The sequence below is a fragment of the Leiobunum rupestre genome, chromosome 6 (genome assembly GCF_980474605.1).
Source record: "Leiobunum rupestre chromosome 6, qqLeiRupe1.1.hap1, whole genome shotgun sequence".
Lineage (NCBI taxonomy): Eukaryota > Metazoa > Arthropoda > Arachnida > Opiliones > Sclerosomatidae > Leiobunum > Leiobunum rupestre.
The window spans coordinates 3431109-3453699 of record NC_143389.1 but is presented as its reverse complement, the minus strand read 5'-3'; the positions used below and the strand labels follow the sequence as shown (position 1 = coordinate 3453699).

General features: G+C 41.0%; 7 non-coding genes and 6 pseudogenes across 7 annotated transcripts; 8 read left to right on the top strand and 5 right to left on the bottom strand.

Moving 5' to 3' along the window:
* Positions 1-1896: 1896 nt before the first annotated feature.
* LOC149938154 (5S ribosomal RNA) lies at positions 1897-2015 on the bottom strand. Its single transcript, XR_016481911.1, has one exon. It is a non-coding gene; the product is annotated as a 5S ribosomal RNA (ribosomal RNA).
* A 1148-nt stretch (positions 2016-3163) lies between these two features.
* On the top strand, positions 3164-3307 carry LOC149938153 (U2 spliceosomal RNA; annotated as a pseudogene).
* Positions 3308-4728: 1421 nt separating this feature from the next.
* Positions 4729-4908, top strand: LOC149938152 (U2 spliceosomal RNA; annotated as a pseudogene).
* Positions 4909-6867: 1959 nt separating this feature from the next.
* LOC149938151 (5S ribosomal RNA) lies at positions 6868-6986 on the bottom strand. Its single transcript, XR_016481910.1, has one exon. It is a non-coding gene; the product is annotated as a 5S ribosomal RNA (ribosomal RNA).
* A 1151-nt stretch (positions 6987-8137) lies between these two features.
* LOC149938150 (U2 spliceosomal RNA) lies at positions 8138-8329 on the top strand. The gene has a single exon (XR_016481476.1). It is a non-coding gene; the product is annotated as a U2 spliceosomal RNA (small nuclear RNA).
* A 1967-nt stretch (positions 8330-10296) lies between these two features.
* Positions 10297-10415, bottom strand: LOC149938149 (5S ribosomal RNA). Its single transcript, XR_016481909.1, has one exon. It is a non-coding gene; the product is annotated as a 5S ribosomal RNA (ribosomal RNA).
* Positions 10416-11564: 1149 nt separating this feature from the next.
* LOC149938148 (U2 spliceosomal RNA) lies at positions 11565-11674 on the top strand (annotated as a pseudogene).
* A 1540-nt stretch (positions 11675-13214) lies between these two features.
* On the top strand, positions 13215-13403 carry LOC149938147 (U2 spliceosomal RNA). Its single transcript, XR_016481748.1, has one exon. It is a non-coding gene; the product is annotated as a U2 spliceosomal RNA (small nuclear RNA).
* Positions 13404-15346: 1943 nt separating this feature from the next.
* Positions 15347-15465, bottom strand: LOC149938146 (5S ribosomal RNA). The gene has a single exon (XR_016481908.1). It is a non-coding gene; the product is annotated as a 5S ribosomal RNA (ribosomal RNA).
* Positions 15466-16614: 1149 nt separating this feature from the next.
* On the top strand, positions 16615-16752 carry LOC149938145 (U2 spliceosomal RNA; annotated as a pseudogene).
* Positions 16753-18485: 1733 nt separating this feature from the next.
* LOC149938144 (U2 spliceosomal RNA) lies at positions 18486-18661 on the top strand (annotated as a pseudogene).
* Positions 18662-20608: 1947 nt separating this feature from the next.
* On the bottom strand, positions 20609-20727 carry LOC149938143 (5S ribosomal RNA). Its single transcript, XR_016481906.1, has one exon. It is a non-coding gene; the product is annotated as a 5S ribosomal RNA (ribosomal RNA).
* Positions 20728-21877: 1150 nt separating this feature from the next.
* LOC149938142 (U2 spliceosomal RNA) lies at positions 21878-22015 on the top strand (annotated as a pseudogene).
* Positions 22016-22591: the final 576 nt, after the last annotated feature.

Here is a 22591-nt window from a genome sequence, read left to right as displayed (position 1 = left end):
TATTTGGCTGTCTTTATATATATTTCTTTATTATAATATATTGCCCCTCTGACGTCATAAGTGGTAAAATCCTTATTGTCGAATAGTTAATAATGAAGAATCGGAAAGATTCCAGTTTTTGAATTTTCTTTTACCTAGTTATACACTCTTTTTCGCGGTATTTTCACGGAGGATAGGAAGGGAGGCGAAGTAGGAGGGATGAATGGCGGCAAGATTGCGGCAGCTACGCTACGTCTAGCCGCCATTTTTCCGAAATTTTCCCGCCGCTAAGCTTCTTACAAGGATGCTGCCGCGTTCATCCCTCCTACTTCGCCTCCCTTCCTATCCTCCTTGGTATTTTCCTGGGCGCGTCCATGCTTGGTTTTCCCCCTTTCAGTCCTCTCCTCCATTATGGATACCCAAGGAGTGGATGCTAGACTCCCCGTTTAGGGCAGAGGCAATGGCCGACGAGCGGGAGGCAAGTAAGAGGGGTAAAATAAAGGCGCGAAAAGAGGTTGTTCTGTGTTATTCCTGTGGTTTTATTCGTAACCCAAGGTTCGTAAATCGTGCATGTTCTAAGTGGTTGGCTGAAGGAACCGGTTTTCATAACGTAAATTCGCGGGTTTCGGTATGGTGGGTAGAGACAGCGCGCCCCTCATTTTTAGGTCATTGGGTTCCAGCCAAGATGTTCCGCGTAAAGAGAAAACACGAAATAAGCCCCTCTCCATTTTTTCTCTCTTCCCGTCTTCCGTGGACAGTGAGTCGCCGCCGGGGGCCCGCCGCCCGCGGCAGCTACATTACCAAGATATAAAGTGGCAAGGCTTATTTTTGGTAAGTACAAAATCATTTATTATATATTGCTCTATAATTAACTATATTTGGAATTAAACATTTTTGTTCTATTTATCTCAAAGTCATGATTATTCCTAACATTAATAGTATTAAACTTAATATGATATATCTTTTGTTAAAGTAGATTAGGAATTTATAATTTTAATATTTATAGAGGAGTTCGGATTTAAAATGTTATATTTTTTTAATAATGATCTCAAAGATCTGACTTTTGAAATGTTTGTTACTTTTTCTAAGTATCAATAAAACATGACATTAAATTTATATTGTGCCAAGGTTCATTTTTATATTTTACATAAACTACATCACCTAAAACAATTAATAGATAAAAGTTAGCTATATTATTTTGTTTAAAAAATATATCTCTGTCTCCGTTTTATTATTTAATTTCGTGGTTTGTTTTGATATTTTGTATTTTTGGGTTACTCCCCTAATCCATGCGGCTGTCCCATGATAAAACCTTCTATAAAACATTTTCCAAAAGTCCTTTTTTAGATTCAACTATTTAAATTACATTTAAGATTAAAATTTAGAACAAAAAATATATTTCACAATTAGAATTTGTTAATAAAATTTTAACTTTGGACTTCATTCCAAAACCAGAAAAGGCCATTTCAGAGTGGATTTTACCGCGGAAATGTTTTTGTTTAGAGATAAACGTTAGTTAGTTAGTTAGTTAGTTAGTTAGTTAATTAGTTAGTTAGTTAGTTAGTTAGTTAATTAGTTAGTTAGTTAGTTAGTTAGTTAGTTAGTTAGTTAGTTAGTTAGTAAGTAAGTAAGTAAGTAAGTAAGTAAGTAAGTTAGTACTATTTTAAGTACAAGCCTTAAGTAGAATAAAATGAAAACCAATTTTCTCGCCATTTTATTTTGTTCAATTTTGATACTAACATGTATTTTATTCACGGAAAGATGCTGCCAGTTGTTAAAAAAAGGCCAAGAGTTGACCGAAATAATATTATCGTCTGGGCGAACTTTTAATTGCATAAAAAAGCAGCGTCAAAATGATAGGATGAAGGTATTTTCCTGTTAAAAGACGCAAATCCCATCCCGCGAAAATAAATGAGTAGCCAACGGCACGCGGTGTTCCCAGGTGGTCTCCCTCCCAAGTACTGACCGCGCTCGACGCTGCTTAACTTCGGTGATCAGACGAGAACCGGTGTATTCAGCGTGATATGGCCGTTGCCGCTAGAGTGTAATTGATAGCGGTGGACAAGCCGCGACTAGCCAGGTCCTGGTAGGTTGGTGATCGCCGAGGGCCACCGGCTGCATGCGGCTCCAATAGAACGTTCTATACACTCTTTTTAGAAACGTTTACTGGGCGCCGATATTATCGTACAGACAACCAACGAGCAAGCCCTTTACCGCAGAAATTTCATCCCCCCCCCCCAAACCAGTTTTTTCATCACCCTCCCCGTAGACTGTAAGGTGATGGCGGTCGATTGGGAAGGCGCGTTTACGAATCTATAAAATTGGTGTGGTGTGCTTTCCCCCTTTGGAGTTCGGAGGAGGTGAAGGTTTGGCCGGTTTTTCGTCTTAGAGAAATATATTTATCTGGCAAACCCGTAAGAAATTGAGAGCAGTCAATTTTTATTAGTAGCGTAGTTGCTAGCCTAGGCTTCACATATTTCCGGCTTTGCTTTCCGCGCCTTTTTTCTTATTTTAAATGATTTTTGTAATAAATGTATGATGGCAAATAAGCAAAATTCTAGAAAATACTAGTCCCAAATCCACGTGTTTAAGATGAAACTTAGATCATGAAAATATCCTTAACCCCAAACATACTTCAACACCTAGGGTGCCTCCTACAACTCCTAAAAGGTACGTCTCTAAAATGTTCATATAAAGACAGGACATAAGCCGAATTCTCTTAAACCAAAGAATAACAAAAGTTGTTAGTCCTGCTGAACCAGCTCTATAGTCTGTATGAAAAGTGACCGGTTATGGTCCACTTTTATAGAACGCTCTATTCGCTTATAATAAATTTTTCCTAAATGGTCATTTAAACGCGTTTGACGTTTCACGTAGAATCTAGTACACTTAATACGTTATTTATGGTCCTATAAACCACCATTTAGATTTTTTTTCCATACGGCCCGGTAAAGTGGCCCACTCTACTGTCTCTAGCCGATGACCCCAAAAGTGCCAGTCCGGGCCTGGCGGTGTACCTCTATTTCACGGATTCAAGATATCGTCTTCTCCTTTGTTCGCGCGATGGCTACAAACGTTGTCATCTCCCACCAGGACCAACATTCGGTGACGTAATTATGAAATATTTGAAATGCTCGAATTCTCTCTTTTTACTTTGTTAAACAGTGACGGCTCCTAGCGGGTTATCGCTTCTCGGCCTTTTGGCTAAGATCAAAGTGTAGTATCTGTTCCCAGCTATTTCGCTGAAATCTTGGCCGAAAGGCCGTTAAGCGACGTTTACGCTTCTCAGCCTGTTCCTGCGATGCTGACTTACCTGCCGGTACTCTGACGTCTCTGTTCCTGTTCCTGTTTCTGCCGCTGCTGTTTCCGGTTCCTCTGCTGGTCCTGTTTCCGCTGCTGTTCCTGGTCCTGGTCCTGCTGACACTTACCTGTCGCTGCTGATCCTGGTCTCCACGCTGTATCCTGACTTGGCTGTTTCCTGCCACTGCTGCTTGACGCTGTTCCTTCCTGGGACTTGCCTTCATCCGACGATCCTCCCATAGCCATCATGGCTATGGAGGTGAAAAAACGCACTGCTCACCTTCAGGTCGACGCTGGATTCCTGGACGTCGCTCGGACCTTCCACGATAAGCTCGGCAGTGACTGCCTTGACACGCTACAACCTCTTGGTAAAGACAAGTTTTTAATAACTTTTACAACCCTGGCCTTCCTGCAACAGGCTCTCTCCTACAATGACCTCGTTATCAACGATAAACCTTGCCGACTCACCAGCGTCGAAGATGACGGCGTCTGGGTTACCATAAAAAACCTACCTCGCTGGATCCAATGGGACTCTGTCCTCACCACCATGAGACAGTATGGAACCATTAAAGCTCACCGTCTGGACGAGTACCCTCAACTGAAAGGACTCAAAAATGGAGACAGATCGGTAAAAATTAAAATTGAGAAACAAATACCCAATGTTGTTTTTTTTGGGCGTAGCCGAGCGCTAGTATATTACCAAGGGGTCGTGAAGAAGTGTTTCTTCTGCGACCAGGAGGGACATACGGCGTCCGCATGCGAGGCAAAAAAGGCCAGAAAGGAAGCAACCGAGAGGTCCGAGCACGTCCAGGAAGGGGAAAGCTTGGAAACCCAAGAAAAGATTGTGGCACCCAAGGAGCAAGAGCTCGCAACGGTATCAGCGGAATTGGCGGACCCACCCAGCGACCACCAGGAACCCCAGCCCAAGAAACGCAGCAACAGTACATATGTCCATCCGCAACAACTAGAGAAATTAAAGAACTATTCACAGGCAGAACTACGAGATTTTAGGGAATTCCTCGAGACTACCGAAACAATAGGCGACCGCAGGAAACAAGTGTATTTCGCGCTGATGAACAAGGAACAGGAAAAATTCTCCAAAAGACGAATGACCAACTCTCCAGGGAAATCAATAAAGAAAGGCAAGACAGAAGACGTTGAGAAGACATTCGCTAGCGCCACCAAAACCACACCGGAGCAAGATCTTTACGCAGATTACGTTACATACTGAATTTTTTAATTTTACTCAAATGTTTTAAAACCTGAAAAAATAGAAAAAAAGAAAACAAATACTTACCTTGATCGTATATGAACTTGGACACTCCTAGAAATTAGAAAATGTAAATACTTGATTTTTTTAGCTTATCCGACTTTGTTCGCGCTAATTTAACTAATTAAAAACGCGAACAAATATAACAAATGTAAAAATGTAAATATGTAAAATCAAACGAAGCTTTTAATAAACAATTAAAAGTATCTGTTCTTATCAGCTTAATATCTGATACGGGTCCCATCGGGGCCCAAGATATTAAACTTATTTTTGGACGGCGGCGGAGTGGTCGGAGCTTGCTCCACCTCCGCCACGGGTCGGCCTGGTATTGCAGTAAATCCGGGATCGGCCCACTTCTCTCTTGAAATCAAAAATCAAACGCTCTTATAATGGCGCACTGCGCAACACAGTATTTCCGGGAAATGTTATTTGGCTGTCTTTATATATATTTCTTTATTATAATATATTGCCCCTCTGACGTCATAAGTGGTAAAATCCTTATTGTCGAATAGTTAATAATGAAGAATCGGAAAGATTCCAGTTTTTGAATTTTCTTTTACCTAGTTATACACTCTTTTTCGCGGTATTTTCACGGAGGATAGGAAGGGAGGCGAAGTAGGAGGGATGAATGGCGGCAAGATTGCGGCAGCTACGCTACGTCTAGCCGCCATTTTTCCGAAATTTTCCCGCCGCTAAGCTTCTTACAAGGATGCTGCCGCGTTCATCCCTCCTACTTCGCCTCCCTTCCTATCCTCCTTGGTATTTTCCTGGGCGCGTCCATGCTTGGTTTTCCCCCTTTCAGTCCTCTCCTCCATTATGGATACCCAAGGAGTGGATGCTAGACTCCCCGTTTAGGGCAGAGGCAATGGCCGACGAGCGGGAGGCAAGTAAGAGGGGTAAAATAAAGGCGCGAAAAGAGGTTGTTCTGTGTTATTCCTGTGGTTTTATTCGTAACCCAAGGTTCGTAAATCGTGCATGTTCTAAGTGGTTGGCTGAAGGAACCGGTTTTCATAACGTAAATTCGCGGGTTTCGGTATGGTGGGTAGAGACAGCGCGCCCCTCATTTTTAGGTCATTGGGTTCCAGCCAAGATGTTCCGCGTAAAGAGAAAACACGAAATAAGCCCCTCTCCATTTTTTCTCTCTTCCCGTCTTCCGTGGACAGTGAGTCGCCGCCGGGGGCCCGCCGCCCGCGGCAGCTACATTACCAAGATATAAAGTGGCAAGGCTTATTTTTGGTAAGTACAAAATCATTTATTATATATTGCTCTATAATTAACTATATTTGGAATTAAACATTTTTGTTCTATTTATCTCAAAGTCATGATTATTCCTAACATTAATAGTATTAAACTTAATATGATATATCTTTTGTTAAAGTAGATTAGGAATTTATAATTTTAATATTTATAGAGGAGTTCGGATTTAAAATGTTATATTTTTTTAATAATGATCTCAAAGATCTGACTTTTGAAATGTTTGTTACTTTTTCTAAGTATCAATAAAACATGACATTAAATTTATATTGTGCCAAGGTTCATTTTTATATTTTACATAAACTACATCACCTAAAACAATTAATAGATAAAAGTTAGCTATATTATTTTGTTTAAAAAATATATCTCTGTCTCCGTTTTATTATTTAATTTCGTGGTTTGTTTTGATATTTTGTATTTTTGGGTTACTCCCCTAATCCATGCGGCTGTCCCACGATAAAACCTTCTATAAAACATTTTCCAAAAGTCCTTTTTTAGATTCAACTATTTAAATTACATTTAAGATTAAAATTTAGAACAAAAAATATATTTCACAATTAGAATTTGTTAATAAAATTTTAACTTTGGACTTCATTCCAAAACCAGAAAAGGCCATTTCAGAGTGGATTTTACCGCGGAAATGTTTTTGTTTAGAGATAAACGTTAGTTAGTTAGTTAGTTAGTTAGTTAGTTAATTAGTTAGTTAGTTAGTTAGTTAGTTAATTAGTTAGTTAGTTAGTTAGTTAGTTAGTTAGTTAGTTAGTTAGTAAGTAAGTAAGTAAGTAAGTAAGTAAGTAAGTTAGTACTATTTTAAGTACAAGCCTTAAGTAGAATAAAATGAAAACCAATTTTCTCGCCATTTTATTTTGTTCAATTTTGATACTAACATGTATTTTATTCACGGAAAGATGCTGCCAGTTGTTAAAAAAAGGCCAAGAGTTGACCGAAATAATATTATCGTCTGGGCGAACTTTTAATTGCATAAAAAAGCAGCGTCAAAATGATAGGATGAAGGTATTTTCCTGTTAAAAGACGCAAATCCCATCCCGCGAAAATAAATGAGTAGCCAACGGCACGCGGTGTTCCCAGGTGGTCTCCCTCCCAAGTACTGACCGCGCTCGACGCTGCTTAACTTCGGTGATCAGACGAGAACCGGTGTATTCAGCGTGATATGGCCGTTGCCGCTAGAGTGTAATTGATAGCGGTGGACAAGCCGCGACTAGCCAGGTCCTGGTAGGTTGGTGATCGCCGAGGGCCACCGGCTGCATGCGGCTCCAATAGAACGTTCTATACACTCTTTTTAGAAACGTTTACTGGGCGCCGATATTATCGTACAGACAACCAACGAGCAAGCCCTTTACCGCAGAAATTTCATCCCCCCCCCCCCCCAAACCAGTTTTTTCATCACCCTCCCCGTAGACTGTAAGGTGATGGCGGTCGATTGGGAAGGCGCGTTTACGAATCTATAAAATTGGTGTGGTGTGCTTTCCCCCTTTGGAGTTCGGAGGAGGTGAAGGTTTGGCCGGTTTTTCGTCTTAGAGAAATATATTTATCTGGCAAACCCGTAAGAAATTGAGAGCAGTCAATTTTTATTAGTAGCGTAGTTGCTAGCCTAGGCTTCACATATTTCCGGCTTTGCTTTCCGCGCCTTTTTTCTTATTTTAAATGAATTTTGTAATAAATGTATGATGGCAAATAAGCAAAATTCTAGAAAATACTAGTCCCAAATCCACGTGTTTAAGATGAAACTTAGATCATGAAAATATCCTTAACCCCAAACATACTTCAACACCTAGGGTGCCTCCTACAACTCCTAAAAGGTACGTCTCTAAAATATTCATATAAAGACAGGACATAAGCCGAATTCTCTTAAACCAAAGAATAACAAAAGTTGTTAGTCCTGCTGAACCAGCTCTATAGTCTGTATGAAAAGTGACCGGTTATGGTCCACTTTTATAGAACGCTCTATTCGCTTATAATAAATTTTTCCTAAATGGTCATTTAAACGCGTTTGACGTTTCACGTAGAATCTAGTACACTTAATACGTTATTTATGGTCCTATAAACCACCATTTAGATTTTTTTTCCATACGGCCCGGTAAAGTGGCCCACTCTACTGTCTCTAGCCGATGACCCCAAAAGTGCCAGTCCGGGCCTGGCGGTGTACCTCTATTTCACGGATTCAAGATATCGTCTTCTCCTTTGTTCGCGCGATGGCTACAAACGTTGTCATCTCCCACCAGGACCAACATTCGGTGACGTAATTATGAAATATTTGAAATGCTCGAATTCTCTCTTTTTACTTTGTTAAACAGTGACGGCTCCTAGCGGGTTATCGCTTCTCGGCCTTTTGGCTAAGATCAAAGTGTAGTATCTGTTCTTATCAGCTTAATATCTGATACGGGTCCCATCGGGGCCCAAGATATTAAACTTATTTTTGGACGGCGGCGGAGTGGTCGGAGCTTGCTCCACCTCCGCCACGGGTCGGCCTGGTATTGCAGTAAATCCGGGATCGGCCCACTTCTCTCTTGAAATCAAAAATCAAACGCTCTTATAATGGCGCACTGCGCAACACAGTATTTCCGGGAAATGTTATTTGGCTGTCTTTATATATATTTCTTTATTATAATATATTGCCCCTCTGACGTCATAAGTGGTAAAATCCTTATTGTCGAATAGTTAATAATGAAGAATCGGAAAGATTCCAGTTTTTGAATTTTCTTTTACCTAGTTATACACTCTTTTTCGCGGTATTTTCACGGAGGATAGGAAGGGAGGCGAAGTAGGAGGGATGAATGGCGGCAAGATTGCGGCAGCTACGCTACGTCTAGCCGCCATTTTTCCGAAATTTTCCCGCCGCTAAGCTTCTTACAAGGATGCTGCCGCGTTCATCCCTCCTACTTCGCCTCCCTTCCTATCCTCCTTGGTATTTTCCTGGGCGCGTCCATGCTTGGTTTTCCCCCTTTCAGTCCTCTCCTCCATTATGGATACCCAAGGAGTGGATGCTAGACTCCCCGTTTAGGGCAGAGGCAATGGCCGACGAGCGGGAGGCAAGTAAGAGGGGTAAAATAAAGGCGCGAAAAGAGGTTGTTCTGTGTTATTCCTGTGGTTTTATTCGTAACCCAAGGTTCGTAAATCGTGCATGTTCTAAGTGGTTGGCTGAAGGAACCGGTTTTCATAACGTAAATTCGCGGGTTTCGGTATGGTGGGTAGAGACAGCGCGCCCCTCATTTTTAGGTCATTGGGTTCCAGCCAAGATGTTCCGCGTAAAGAGAAAACACGAAATAAGCCCCTCTCCATTTTTTCTCTCTTCCCGTCTTCCGTGGACAGTGAGTCGCCGCCGGGGGCCCGCCGCCCGCGGCAGCTACATTACCAAGATATAAAGTGGCAAGGCTTATTTTTGGTAAGTACAAAATCATTTATTATATATTGCTCTATAATTAACTATATTTGGAATTAAACATTTTTGTTCTATTTATCTCAAAGTCATGATTATTCCTAACATTAATAGTATTAAACTTAATATGATATATCTTTTGTTAAAGTAGATTAGGAATTTATAATTTTAATATTTATAGAGGAGTTCGGATTTAAAATGTTATATTTTTTTAATAATGATCTCAAAGATCTGACTTTTGAAATGTTTGTTACTTTTTCTAAGTATCAATAAAACATGACATTAAATTTATATTGTGCCAAGGTTCATTTTTATATTTTACATAAACTACATCACCTAAAACAATTAATAGATAAAAGTTAGCTATATTATTTTGTTTAAAAAATATATCTCTGTCTCCGTTTTATTATTTAATTTCGTGGTTTGTTTTGATATTTTGTATTTTTGGGTTACTCCCCTAATCCATGCGGCTGTCCCATGATAAAACCTTCTATAAAACATTTTCCAAAAGTCCTTTTTTAGATTCAACTATTTAAATTACATTTAAGATTAAAATTTAGAACAAAAAATATATTTCACAATTAGAATTTGTTAATAAAATTTTAACTTTGGACTTCATTCCAAAACCAGAAAAGGCCATTTCAGAGTGGATTTTACCGCGGAAATGTTTTTGTTTAGAGATAAACGTTAGTTAGTTAGTTAGTTAGTTAGTTAGTTAATTAGTTAGTTAGTTAGTTAGTTAGTTAGTTAATTAGTTAGTTAGTTAGTTAGTTAGTTAGTTAGTTAGTTAGTTAGTAAGTAAGTAAGTAAGTAAGTAAGTAAGTAAGTAAGTTAGTACTATTTTAAGTACAAGCCTTAAGTAGAATAAAATGAAAACCAATTTTCTCGCCATTTTATTTTGTTCAATTTTGATACTAACATGTATTTTATTCACGGAAAGATGCTGCCAGTTGTTAAAAAAAGGCCAAGAGTTGACCGAAATAATATTATCGTCTGGGCGAACTTTTAATTGCATAAAAAAGCAGCGTCAAAATGATAGGATGAAGGTATTTTCCTGTTAAAAGACGCAAATCCCATCCCGCGAAAATAAATGAGTAGCCAACGGCACGCGGTGTTCCCAGGTGGTCTCCCTCCCAAGTACTGACCGCGCTCGACGCTGCTTAACTTCGGTGATCAGACGAGAACCGGTGTATTCAGCGTGATATGGCCGTTGCCGCTAGAGTGTAATTGATAGCGGTGGACAAGCCGCGACTAGCCAGGTCCTGGTAGGTTGGTGATCGCCGAGGGCCACCGGCTGCATGCGGCTCCAATAGAACGTTCTATACACTCTTTTTAGAAACGTTTACTGGGCGCCGATATTATCGTACAGACAACCAACGAGCAAGCCCTTTACCGCAGAAATTTCATCCCCCCCCCCCCAAACCAGTTTTTTCATCACCCTCCCCGTAGACTGTAAGGTGATGGCGGTCGATTGGGAAGGCGCGTTTACGAATCTATAAAATTGGTGTGGTGTGCTTTCCCCCTTTGGAGTTCGGAGGAGGTGAAGGTTTGGCCGGTTTTTCGTCTTAGAGAAATATATTTATCTGGCAAACCCGTAAGAAATTGAGAGCAGTCAATTTTTATTAGTAGCGTAGTTGCTAGCCTAGGCTTCACATATTTCCGGCTTTGCTTTCCGCGCCTTTTTTCTTATTTTAAATGATTTTTGTAATAAATGTATGATGGCAAATAAGCAAAATTCTAGAAAATACTAGTCCCAAATCCACGTGTTTAAGATGAAACTTAGATCATGAAAATATCCTTAACCCCAAACATACTTCAACACCTAGGGTGCCTCCTACAACTCCTAAAAGGTACGTCTCTAAAATATTCATATAAAGACAGGACATAAGCCGAATTCTCTTAAACCAAAGAATAACAAAAGTTGTTAGTCCTGCTGAACCAGCTCTATAGTCTGTATGAAAAGTGACCGGTTATGGTCCACTTTTATAGAACGCTCTATTCGCTTATAATAAATTTTTCCTAAATGGTCATTTAAACGCGTTTGACGTTTCACGTAGAATCTAGTACACTTAATACGTTATTTATGGTCCTATAAACCACCATTTAGATTTTTTTTCCATACGGCCCGGTAAAGTGGCCCACTCTACTGTCTCTAGCCGATGACCCCAAAAGTGCCAGTCCGGGCCTGGCGGTGTACCTCTATTTCACGGATTCAAGATATCGTCTTCTCCTTTGTTCGCGCGATGGCTACAAACGTTGTCATCTCCCACCAGGACCAACATTCGGTGACGTAATTATGAAATATTTGAAATGCTCGAATTCTCTCTTTTTACTTTGTTAAACAGTGACGGCTCCTAGCGGGTTATCGCTTCTCGGCCTTTTGGCTAAGATCAAAGTGTAGTATCTGTTCCCAGCTATTTCGCTGAAATCTTGGCCGAAAGGCCGTCAAGCGAGTTTTTCCAGCTATACAGCTAGTTCCTGCGATGCTGACTTACCTGCCGGTATCCTGACGTTCCTGTTCCTGTTCCTGCTTCTGAAGCTGCTGCCGCTGTTCCTGGTTCCGTTGCTGATCCTGGTACCGCTGCTGTTCCTGATCCTGGTGCCGCTGCTACTTACCTGTCGCTGCTGTTCCGGGTCTCCACGCTGTTTCCTGACTTGGCTGTCTCTTGCCATTGTTTGCTGACGCTGTTCCTTCCTGGGACTGACATTAACCCGACGACCTCTCCGTAGCCATCATGGCTGCAGAGGTAAAAAAGAGAACCGCTCGACTGGATGTCGATTCTGGCTTCATTGACGTTGCTCGGGCTTTCCTCGAAAAACTCGGACCCGAGTCTATCGAAACGTTGCAACCTGTGGGTAAAGAGGCATTCCTACTTACCTTCACAACTCTGGCTTTCCTGCAGCAAGCGGTCTCCTATGGAGAAATATTAATCGGGAACAAATCATGTAAAGTTACCAGTGTTGAAGATGACGGCATCTGGCTGACGATCAAAAACTTACCATCATGGATTCAATGGGACGCCATTTTGACGAACCTAAGACAATACGGCGAAATAAAAGCTCACCGCCTGGACGAATACAAGGAGCTTAAAGGAATTAAAAATGGGGACCGTTCAGTAAAAATAAAAATGGCCAAAACAATACCTAATGTGCTTTATTTCGGGCGAAGTAGAGCACTTGTATACTATTCAGGAGTGGCAAAGAAATGCTTCTTTTGCGACCAGGAGGGGCACGTTGCCTCTACCTGTGAGGCAAAGAAGACCAAGGTGACGGACCAGTCGCAAAAGGCCACAGGAGTGCAGGGACACCCACTCACTACCCAAGACGAAGACCAAGAGAGAGAAGAACCCATAACAGAACCGGCAACACCACTAAAGACACCACCCAGCGAACACCAAGAACCACTGCCCCAAGAACATATCAAAGGACTTTATGTCAGCCCGGAAAAACTAAAAGCAATCAGCAACTACTCGCAGGCCCAACTTCGGGGATTTCTGAAATACATCCAGACCACGGACGAAATAAACGATATACGGAGGCAGATGTTTATCACGCTCATCAACAAAGAACAGGAGAAATTCTCAAAACGACGAATGCCCAACTCTCCGGAAAAAGCAACAAAGAAAGGGAAGACACAAAATGAAGAACAAACATATGCTAGCGCCACCGGAAGCACACCTGATAAAGACTTGTATGCAGCATACGTAACTTATTGAACTCTCTTATTTTTCATAAAAGGCAAAATTTAATTTCAAAAGCGTGCTAAATTCCATTTTTATTCATTTATATTCATTTACTTTTGTGTACTTTTATCTGGTTTTAACTCTATGTTATCCCTGAAAAAAAAATTTTAATTTTAAGAAAATAATGATACTCACCTTGTTATATAAAAAACCATTTATACTTACCTTGACGTTTGAAGAAAAAAACCAAAACCTAAAAAACGAAAAATGAAACTAATTTTATCTTGTTCGCGCTAATTTAATGTAATTAAACGCGAACATGTGTAAATTTGTAAATTTGACTGAAAATTAATAAAATATTTCAGTATCTGTTCTTATCAGCTTAATATCTGATACGGGTCCCATCGGGGCCCAAGATATTAAACTTATTTTTGGACGGCGGCGGAGTGGTCGGAGCTTGCTCCACCTCCGCCACGGGTCGGCCTGGTATTGCAGTAAATCCGGGATCGGCCCACTTCTCTCTTGAAATCAAAAATCAAACGCTCTTATAATGGCGCACTGCGCAACACAGTATTTCCGGGAAATGTTATTTGGCTGTCTTTATATATATTTCTTTATTATAATATATTGCCCCTCTGACGTCATAAGTGGTAAAATCCTTATTGTCGAATAGTTAATAATGAAGAATCGGAAAGATTCCAGTTTTTGAATTTTCTTTTACCTAGTTATACACTCTTTTTCGCGGTATTTTCACGGAGGATAGGAAGGGAGGCGAAGTAGGAGGGATGAATGGCGGCAAGATTGCGGCAGCTACGCTACGTCTAGCCGCCATTTTTCCGAAATTTTCCCGCCGCTAAGCTTCTTACAAGGATGCTGCCGCGTTCATCCCTCCTACTTCGCCTCCCTTCCTATCCTCCTTGGTATTTTCCTGGGCGCGTCCATGCTTGGTTTTCCCCCTTTCAGTCCTCTCCTCCATTATGGATACCCAAGGAGTGGATGCTAGACTCCCCGTTTAGGGCAGAGGCAATGGCCGACGAGCGGGAGGCAAGTAAGAGGGGTAAAATAAAGGCGCGAAAAGAGGTTGTTCTGTGTTATTCCTGTGGTTTTATTCGTAACCCAAGGTTCGTAAATCGTGCATGTTCTAAGTGGTTGGCTGAAGGAACCGGTTTTCATAACGTAAATTCGCGGGTTTCGGTATGGTGGGTAGAGACAGCGCGCCCCTCATTTTTAGGTCATTGGGTTCCAGCCAAGATGTTCCGCGTAAAGAGAAAACACGAAATAAGCCCCTCTCCATTTTTTCTCTCTTCCCGTCTTCCGTGGACAGTGAGTCGCCGCCGGGGGCCCGCCGCCCGCGGCAGCTACATTACCAAGATATAAAGTGGCAAGGCTTATTTTTGGTAAGTACAAAATCATTTATTATATATTGCTCTATAATTAACTATATTTGGAATTAAACATTTTTGTTCTATTTATCTCAAAGTCATGATTATTCCTAACATTAATAGTATTAAACTTAATATGATATATCTTTTGTTAAAGTAGATTAGGAATTTATAATTTTAATATTTATAGAGGAGTTCGGATTTAAAATGTTATATTTTTTTAATAATGATCTCAAAGATCTGACTTTTGAAATGTTTGTTACTTTTTCTAAGTATCAATAAAACATGACATTAAATTTATATTGTGCCAAGGTTCATTTTTATATTTTACATAAACTACATCACCTAAAACAATTAATAGATAAAAGTTAGCTATATTATTTTGTTTAAAAAATATATCTCTGTCTCCGTTTTATTATTTAATTTCGTGGTTTGTTTTGATATTTTGTATTTTTGGGTTACTCCCCTAATCCATGCGGCTGTCCCATGATAAAACCTTCTATAAAACATTTTCCAAAAGTCCTTTTTTAGATTCAACTATTTAAATTACATTTAAGATTAAAATTTAGAACAAAAAATATATTTCACAATTAGAATTTGTTAATAAAATTTTAACTTTGGACTTCATTCCAAAACCAGAAAAGGCCATTTCAGAGTGGATTTTACCGCGGAAATGTTTTTGTTTAGAGATAAACGTTAGTTAGTTAGTTAGTTAGTTAGTTAGTTAATTAGTTAGTTAGTTAGTTAGTTAGTTAATTAGTTAGTTAGTTAGTTAGTTAGTAAGTAAGTAAGTAAGTAAGTAAGTAAGTAAGTAAGTTAGTACTATTTTAAGTACAAGCCTTAAGTAGAATAAAATGAAAACCAATTTTCTCGCCATTTTATTTTGTTCAATTTTGATACTAACATGTATTTTATTCACGGAAAGATGCTGCCAGTTGTTAAAAAAAGGCCAAGAGTTGACCGAAATAATATTATCGTCTGGGCGAACTTTTAATTGCATAAAAAAGCAGCGTCAAAATGATAGGATGAAGGTATTTTCCTGTTAAAAGACGCAAATCCCATCCCGCGAAAATAAATGAGTAGCCAACGGCACGCGGTGTTCCCAGGTGGTCTCCCTCCCAAGTACTGACCGCGCTCGACGCTGCTTAACTTCGGTGATCAGACGAGAACCGGTGTATTCAGCGTGATATGGCCGTTGCCGCTAGAGTGTAATTGATAGCGGTGGACAAGCCGCGACTAGCCAGGTCCTGGTAGGTTGGTGATCGCCGAGGGCCACCGGCTGCATGCGGCTCCAATAGAACGTTCTATACACTCTTTTTAGAAACGTTTACTGGGCGCCGATATTATCGTACAGACAACCAACGAGCAAGCCCTTTACCGCAGAAATTTCATCCCCCCCCCCCCAAACCAGTTTTTTCATCACCCTCCCCGTAGACTGTAAGGTGATGGCGGTCGATTGGGAAGGCGCGTTTACGAATCTATAAAATTGGTGTGGTGTGCTTTCCCCCTTTGGAGTTCGGAGGAGGTGAAGGTTTGGCCGGTTTTTCGTCTTAGAGAAATATATTTATCTGGCAAACCCGTAAGAAATTGAGAGCAGTCAATTTTTATTAGTAGCGTAGTTGCTAGCCTAGGCTTCACATATTTCCGGCTTTGCTTTCCGCGCCTTTTTTCTTATTTTAAATGATTTTTGTAATAAATGTATGATGGCAAATAAGCAAAATTCTAGAAAATACTAGTCCCAAATCCACGTGTTTAAGATGAAACTTAGATCATGAAAATATCCTTAACCCCAAACATACTTCAACACCTAGGGTGCCTCCTACAACTCCTAAAAGGTACGTCTCTAAAATATTCATATAAAGACAGGACATAAGCCGAATTCTCTTAAACCAAAGAATAACAAAAGTTGTTAGTCCTGCTGAACCAGCTCTATAGTCTGTATGAAAAGTGACCGGTTATGGTCCACTTTTATAGAACGCTCTATTCGCTTATAATAAATTTTTCCTAAATGGTCATTTAAACGCGTTTGACGTTTCACGTAGAATCTAGTACACTTAATACGTTATTTATGGTCCTATAAACCACCATTTAGATTTTTTTTCCATACGGCCCGGTAAAGTGGCCCACTCTACTGTCTCTAGCCGATGACCCCAAAAGTGCCAGTCCGGGCCTGGCGGTGTACCTCTATTTCACGGATTCAAGATATCGTCTTCTCCTTTGTTCGCGCGATGGCTACAAACGTTGTCATCTCCCACCAGGACCAACATTCGGTGACGTAATTATGAAATATTTGAAATGCTCGAATTCTCTCTTTTTACTTTGTTAAACAGTGACGGCTCCTAGCGGGTTATCGCTTCTCGGCCTTTTGGCTAAGATCAAAGTGTAGTATCTGTTTTTCAATAGTGCTATACCGAGATCTTAGTCGGGGGGCGAGAAGTGTTTATACGCCTTTGAGGCGAGTCATACGTACCTGCTCGTCTATCTGCCAAGCTGCGTCGGCATTTTACACCGACCCAGATCCTGTTCCAGTTGAAGTTCCTGTTCCTGCTCCTGCGTTCCAGTCGCCGTTTGGCTCATCCCAGCGGTTCCTGAGTATCCGGTTTCCGCTTCGGCGGTCTCCACCATCGTCGCCATGCCTGCCGTGTCGTCTCTGCCGTGCAAGCCACAGTCCGGGCCTTCGTCCTCCAAGAAGGCCACGGCACGAATCAAGTTCGACGGGGTCAATGTAGAAGATTTGGCTGTAGCTCTTTTCGACTGCATTGGCCCCAAGAGCATCACCGTCTTCCAGATGCTGGCTAAATCTGAATGTCAGATTACGTTCAAGGACGCCATCTGTTATCAGAAGGCCGTAGATGCCGGTATAATTGTCGGCGACAAGCATCTAAGCATCATAGGAGTTGCAGACCCGGTGACTCAAATCACCATGAAGGATGCGCCTAGCTGGTGGGATCTACCGTTCCTGCGAGCCGCTCTGAGGAACTACTGCGAAGTGGTTTCGGAAACATGGGAAACCTTCCAGAAAGGCCCGCTTAAAGATGTCCGAAACGGAAATCGCCGCCTTGAAGTCAAGGTCAAGAGCCCAATCCCGAACCTGATGACCATCAGCGGACATCGCATTCAGCTCGTATATCAAGGTGTCCAAAGAATGTGCTTCTACTGTCGTAAAGACAGTCATCAGGTTCGGGATTGTCCTAAGAAGAAAAGAAAGGCGCCACCAGCTCCAGAAAATTCGGTCATCCAGGGCCATATTCCGGCCCCCGAAGACGCTGTCAATCTATGGAGCGAAACCACACCACCACCACAGGAAGGGGCAGCTATCACAGACGCTGCCGTCCACGAAGAACAGATGGAAGAATCTGTACCGGAAGCAGGATGTTTTGAGGGGGGTGAAGATGGCTGGAGTCTCTCTTCACCAGGATCTTCCCTAAAACCATCTGATTTGCCGCAAATGTCCAACGGCTACGCAAACGCAGTGAAGACTCCGCCACAGCACACACCTGTTCTAGAGCTCTTTCCCATTTCGAAAAACCCAGCATATGAAGAACCGATCTACGAACGAGATTGGAATTGGTCGACAATGACCGAACAGGAAATAGAGAACTTTTGCCGTCGTGCACGAAGCTTGGTCACAGAGTCACCAGAAATACTTAGATGGCGTGAAGAATCACTGACTGAAGCGCGCCTCACCTTGCAAAGTCGCAGGAAACGACCACAGACTTCCCCTTCAGAATCGCACATCAAAAAAGGGAAAAAATAGGCCCTGAATATGATATGTAAATATGTTTTTAATGACTCTTTACGTTTTATCTTTAGTTTTAATACGCTTTTAACTTTACATTATTTAAAGTTTTGATTTTGTAAATATTAAATGTCTATAGTTTAAAAAAAAAATGGTATGCTTAAATGTTATACTTACCGTATACTTACCTCGGATCCTGTTTACCCTGTAAAAATGAAAAGAAAATTGTTAAAACTAAAAAAATATGCCTAGAATGTGAAATCAAAAAAAAAAACCACTTACCTTGACCAAAACAAATCGGTGAAAAAATAACTCTTTTGTATTTTAAAATGTTTCAGTCCCGTTTATACTTGAATAATTGTAAATACTTACCTTTTAACGATAGAGGCGACGTCAGAAATTCTGGAATTTTGTGTGTAAAACAGTGTTCGCGATAATTTAAATTTTTTAATAACGCGGACACTTGTAACCATGACAACGAATTTTAAATAAACAAATTCAGTATCTGTTCTTATCAGCTTAATATCTGATACGGGTCCCATCGGGGCCCAAGATATTAAACTTATTTTTGGACGGCGGCGGAGTGGTCGGAGCTTGCTCCACCTCCGCCACGGGTCGGCCTGGTATTGCAGTAAATCCGGGATCGGCCCACTTCTCTCTTGAAATCAAAAATCAAACGCTCTTATAATGGCGCACTGCGCAACACAGTATTTCCGGGAAATGTTATTTGGCTGTCTTTATATATATTTCTTTATTATAATATATTGCCCCTCTGACGTCATAAGTGGTAAAATCCTTATTGTCGAATAGTTAATAATGAAGAATCGGAAAGATTCCAGTTTTTGAATTTTCTTTTACCTAGTTATACACTCTTTTTCGCGGTATTTTCACGGAGGATAGGAAGGGAGGCGAAGTAGGAGGGATGAATGGCGGCAAGATTGCGGCAGCTACGCTACGTCTAGCCGCCATTTTTCCGAAATTTTCCCGCCGCTAAGCTTCTTACAAGGATGCTGCCGCGTTCATCCCTCCTACTTCGCCTCCCTTCCTATCCTCCTTGGTATTTTCCTGGGCGCGTCCATGCTTGGTTTTCCCCCTTTCAGTCCTCTCCTCCATTATGGATACCCAAGGAGTGGATGCTAGACTCCCCGTTTAGGGCAGAGGCAATGGCCGACGAGCGGGAGGCAAGTAAGAGGGGTAAAATAAAGGCGCGAAAAGAGGTTGTTCTGTGTTATTCCTGTGGTTTTATTCGTAACCCAAGGTTCGTAAATCGTGCATGTTCTAAGTGGTTGGCTGAAGGAACCGGTTTTCATAACGTAAATTCGCGGGTTTCGGTATGGTGGGTAGAGACAGCGCGCCCCTCATTTTTAGGTCATTGGGTTCCAGCCAAGATGTTCCGCGTAAAGAGAAAACACGAAATAAGCCCCTCTCCATTTTTTCTCTCTTCCCGTCTTCCGTGGACAGTGAGTCGCCGCCGGGGGCCCGCCGCCCGCGGCAGCTACATTACCAAGATATAAAGTGGCAAGGCTTATTTTTGGTAAGTACAAAATCATTTATTATATATTGCTCTATAATTAACTATATTTGGAATTAAACATTTTTGTTCTATTTATCTCAAAGTCATGATTATTCCTAACATTAATAGTATTAAACTTAATATGATATATCTTTTGTTAAAGTAGATTAGGAATTTATAATTTTAATATTTATAGAGGAGTTCGGATTTAAAATGTTATATTTTTTTAATAATGATCTCAAAGATCTGACTTTTGAAATGTTTGTTACTTTTTCTAAGTATCAATAAAACATGACATTAAATTTATATTGTGCCAAGGTTCATTTTTATATTTTACATAAACTACATCACCTAAAACAATTAATAGATAAAAGTTAGCTATATTATTTTGTTTAAAAAATATATCTCTGTCTCCGTTTTATTATTTAATTTCGTGGTTTGTTTTGATATTTTGTATTTTTGGGTTACTCCCCTAATCCATGCGGCTGTCCCATGATAAAACCTTCTATAAAACATTTTCCAAAAGTCCTTTTTTAGATTCAACTATTTAAATTACATTTAAGATTAAAATTTAGAACAAAAAATATATTTCACAATTAGAATTTGTTAATAAAATTTTAACTTTGGACTTCATTCCAAAACCAGAAAAGGCCATTTCAGAGTGGATTTTACCGCGGAAATGTTTTTGTTTAGAGATAAACGTTAGTTAGTTAGTTAGTTAGTTAGTTAGTTAATTAGTTAGTTAGTTAGTTAGTTAGTTAATTAGTTAGTTAGTTAGTTAGTTAGTTAGTAAGTAAGTAAGTAAGTAAGTAAGTAAGTAAGTAAGTTAGTACTATTTTAAGTACAAGCCTTAAGTAGAATAAAATGAAAACCAATTTTCTCGCCATTTTATTTTGTTCAATTTTGATACTAACATGTATTTTATTCACGGAAAGATGCTGCCAGTTGTTAAAAAAAGGCCAAGAGTTGACCGAAATAATATTATCGTCTGGGCGAACTTTTAATTGCATAAAAAAGCAGCGTCAAAATGATAGGATGAAGGTATTTTCCTGTTAAAAGACGCAAATCCCATCCCGCGAAAATAAATGAGTAGCCAACGGCACGCGGTGTTCCCAGGTGGTCTCCCTCCCAAGTACTGACCGCGCTCGACGCTGCTTAACTTCGGTGATCAGACGAGAACCGGTGTATTCAGCGTGATATGGCCGTTGCCGCTAGAGTGTAATTGATAGCGGTGGACAAGCCGCGACTAGCCAGGTCCTGGTAGGTTGGTGATCGCCGAGGGCCACCGGCTGCATGCGGCTCCAATAGAACGTTCTATACACTCTTTTTAGAAACGTTTACTGGGCGCCGATATTATCGTACAGACAACCAACGAGCAAGCCCTTTACCGCAGAAATTTCATCCCCCCCCCCCCCAAACCAGTTTTTTCATCACCCTCCCCGTAGACTGTAAGGTGATGGCGGTCGATTGGGAAGGCGCGTTTACGAATCTATAAAATTGGTGTGGTGTGCTTTCCCCCTTTGGAGTTCGGAGGAGGTGAAGGTTTGGCCGGTTTTTCGTCTTAGAGAAATATATTTATCTGGCAAACCCGTAAGAAATTGAGAGCAGTCAATTTTTATTAGTAGCGTAGTTGCTAGCCTAGGCTTCACATATTTCCGGCTTTGCTTTCCGCGCCTTTTTTCTTATTTTAAATGATTTTTGTAATAAATGTATGATGGCAAATAAGCAAAATTCTAGAAAATACTAGTCCCAAATCCACGTGTTTAAGATGAAACTTAGATCATGAAAATATCCTTAACCCCAAACATACTTCAACACCTAGGGTGCCTCCTACAACTCCTAAAAGGTACGTCTCTAAAATATTCATATAAAGACAGGACATAAGCCGAATTCTCTTAAACCAAAGAATAACAAAAGTTGTTAGTCCTGCTGAACCAGCTCTATAGTCTGTATGAAAAGTGACCGGTTATGGTCCACTTTTATAGAACGCTCTATTCGCTTATAATAAATTTTTCCTAAATGGTCATTTAAACGCGTTTGACGTTTCACGTAGAATCTAGTACACTTAATACGTTATTTATGGTCCTATAAACCACCATTTAGATTTTTTTTCCATACGGCCCGGTAAAGTGGCCCACTCTACTGTCTCTAGCCGATGACCCCAAAAGTGCCAGTCCGGGCCTGGCGGTGTACCTCTATTTCACGGATTCAAGATATCGTCTTCTCCTTTGTTCGCGCGATGGCTACAAACGTTGTCATCTCCCACCAGGACCAACATTCGGTGACGTAATTATGAAATATTTGAAATGCTCGAATTCTCTCTTTTTACTTTGTTAAACAGTGACGGCTCCTAGCGGGTTATCGCTTCTCGGCCTTTTGGCTAAGATCAAAGTGTAGTATCTGTTTTTCAATAGTGCTATACCGAGATCTTAGTCGGGGGGCGAGAAGTGTTTATACGCCTTTGAGGCGAGTCATACGTACCTGCTCGTCTATCTGCCAAGCTGCGTCGGCATTTTACACCGACCCAGATCCTGTTCCAGTTGAAGTTCCTGTTCCTGCTCCTGCGTTCCAGTCGCCGTTTGGCTCATCCCAGCGGTTCCTGAGTATCCGGTTTCCGCTTCGGCGGTCTCCACCATCGTCGCCATGCCTGCCGTGTCGTCTCTGCCGTGCAAGCCACAGTCCGGGCCTTCGTCCTCCAAGAAGGCCACGGCACGAATCAAGTTCGACGGGGTCAATGTAGAAGATTTGGCTGTAGCTCTTTTCGACTGCATTGGCCCCAAGAGCATCACCGTCTTCCAGATGCTGGCTAAATCTGAATGTCAGATTACGTTCAAGGACGCCATCTGTTATCAGAAGGCCGTAGATGCCGGTATAATTGTCGGCGACAAGCATCTAAGCATCATAGGAGTTGCAGACCCGGTGACTCAAATCACCATGAAGGATGCGCCTAGCTGGTGGGATCTACCGTTCCTGCGAGCCGCTCTGAGGAACTACTGCGAAGTGGTTTCGGAAACATGGGAAACCTTCCAGAAAGGCCCGCTTAAAGATGTCCGAAACGGAAATCGCCGCCTTGA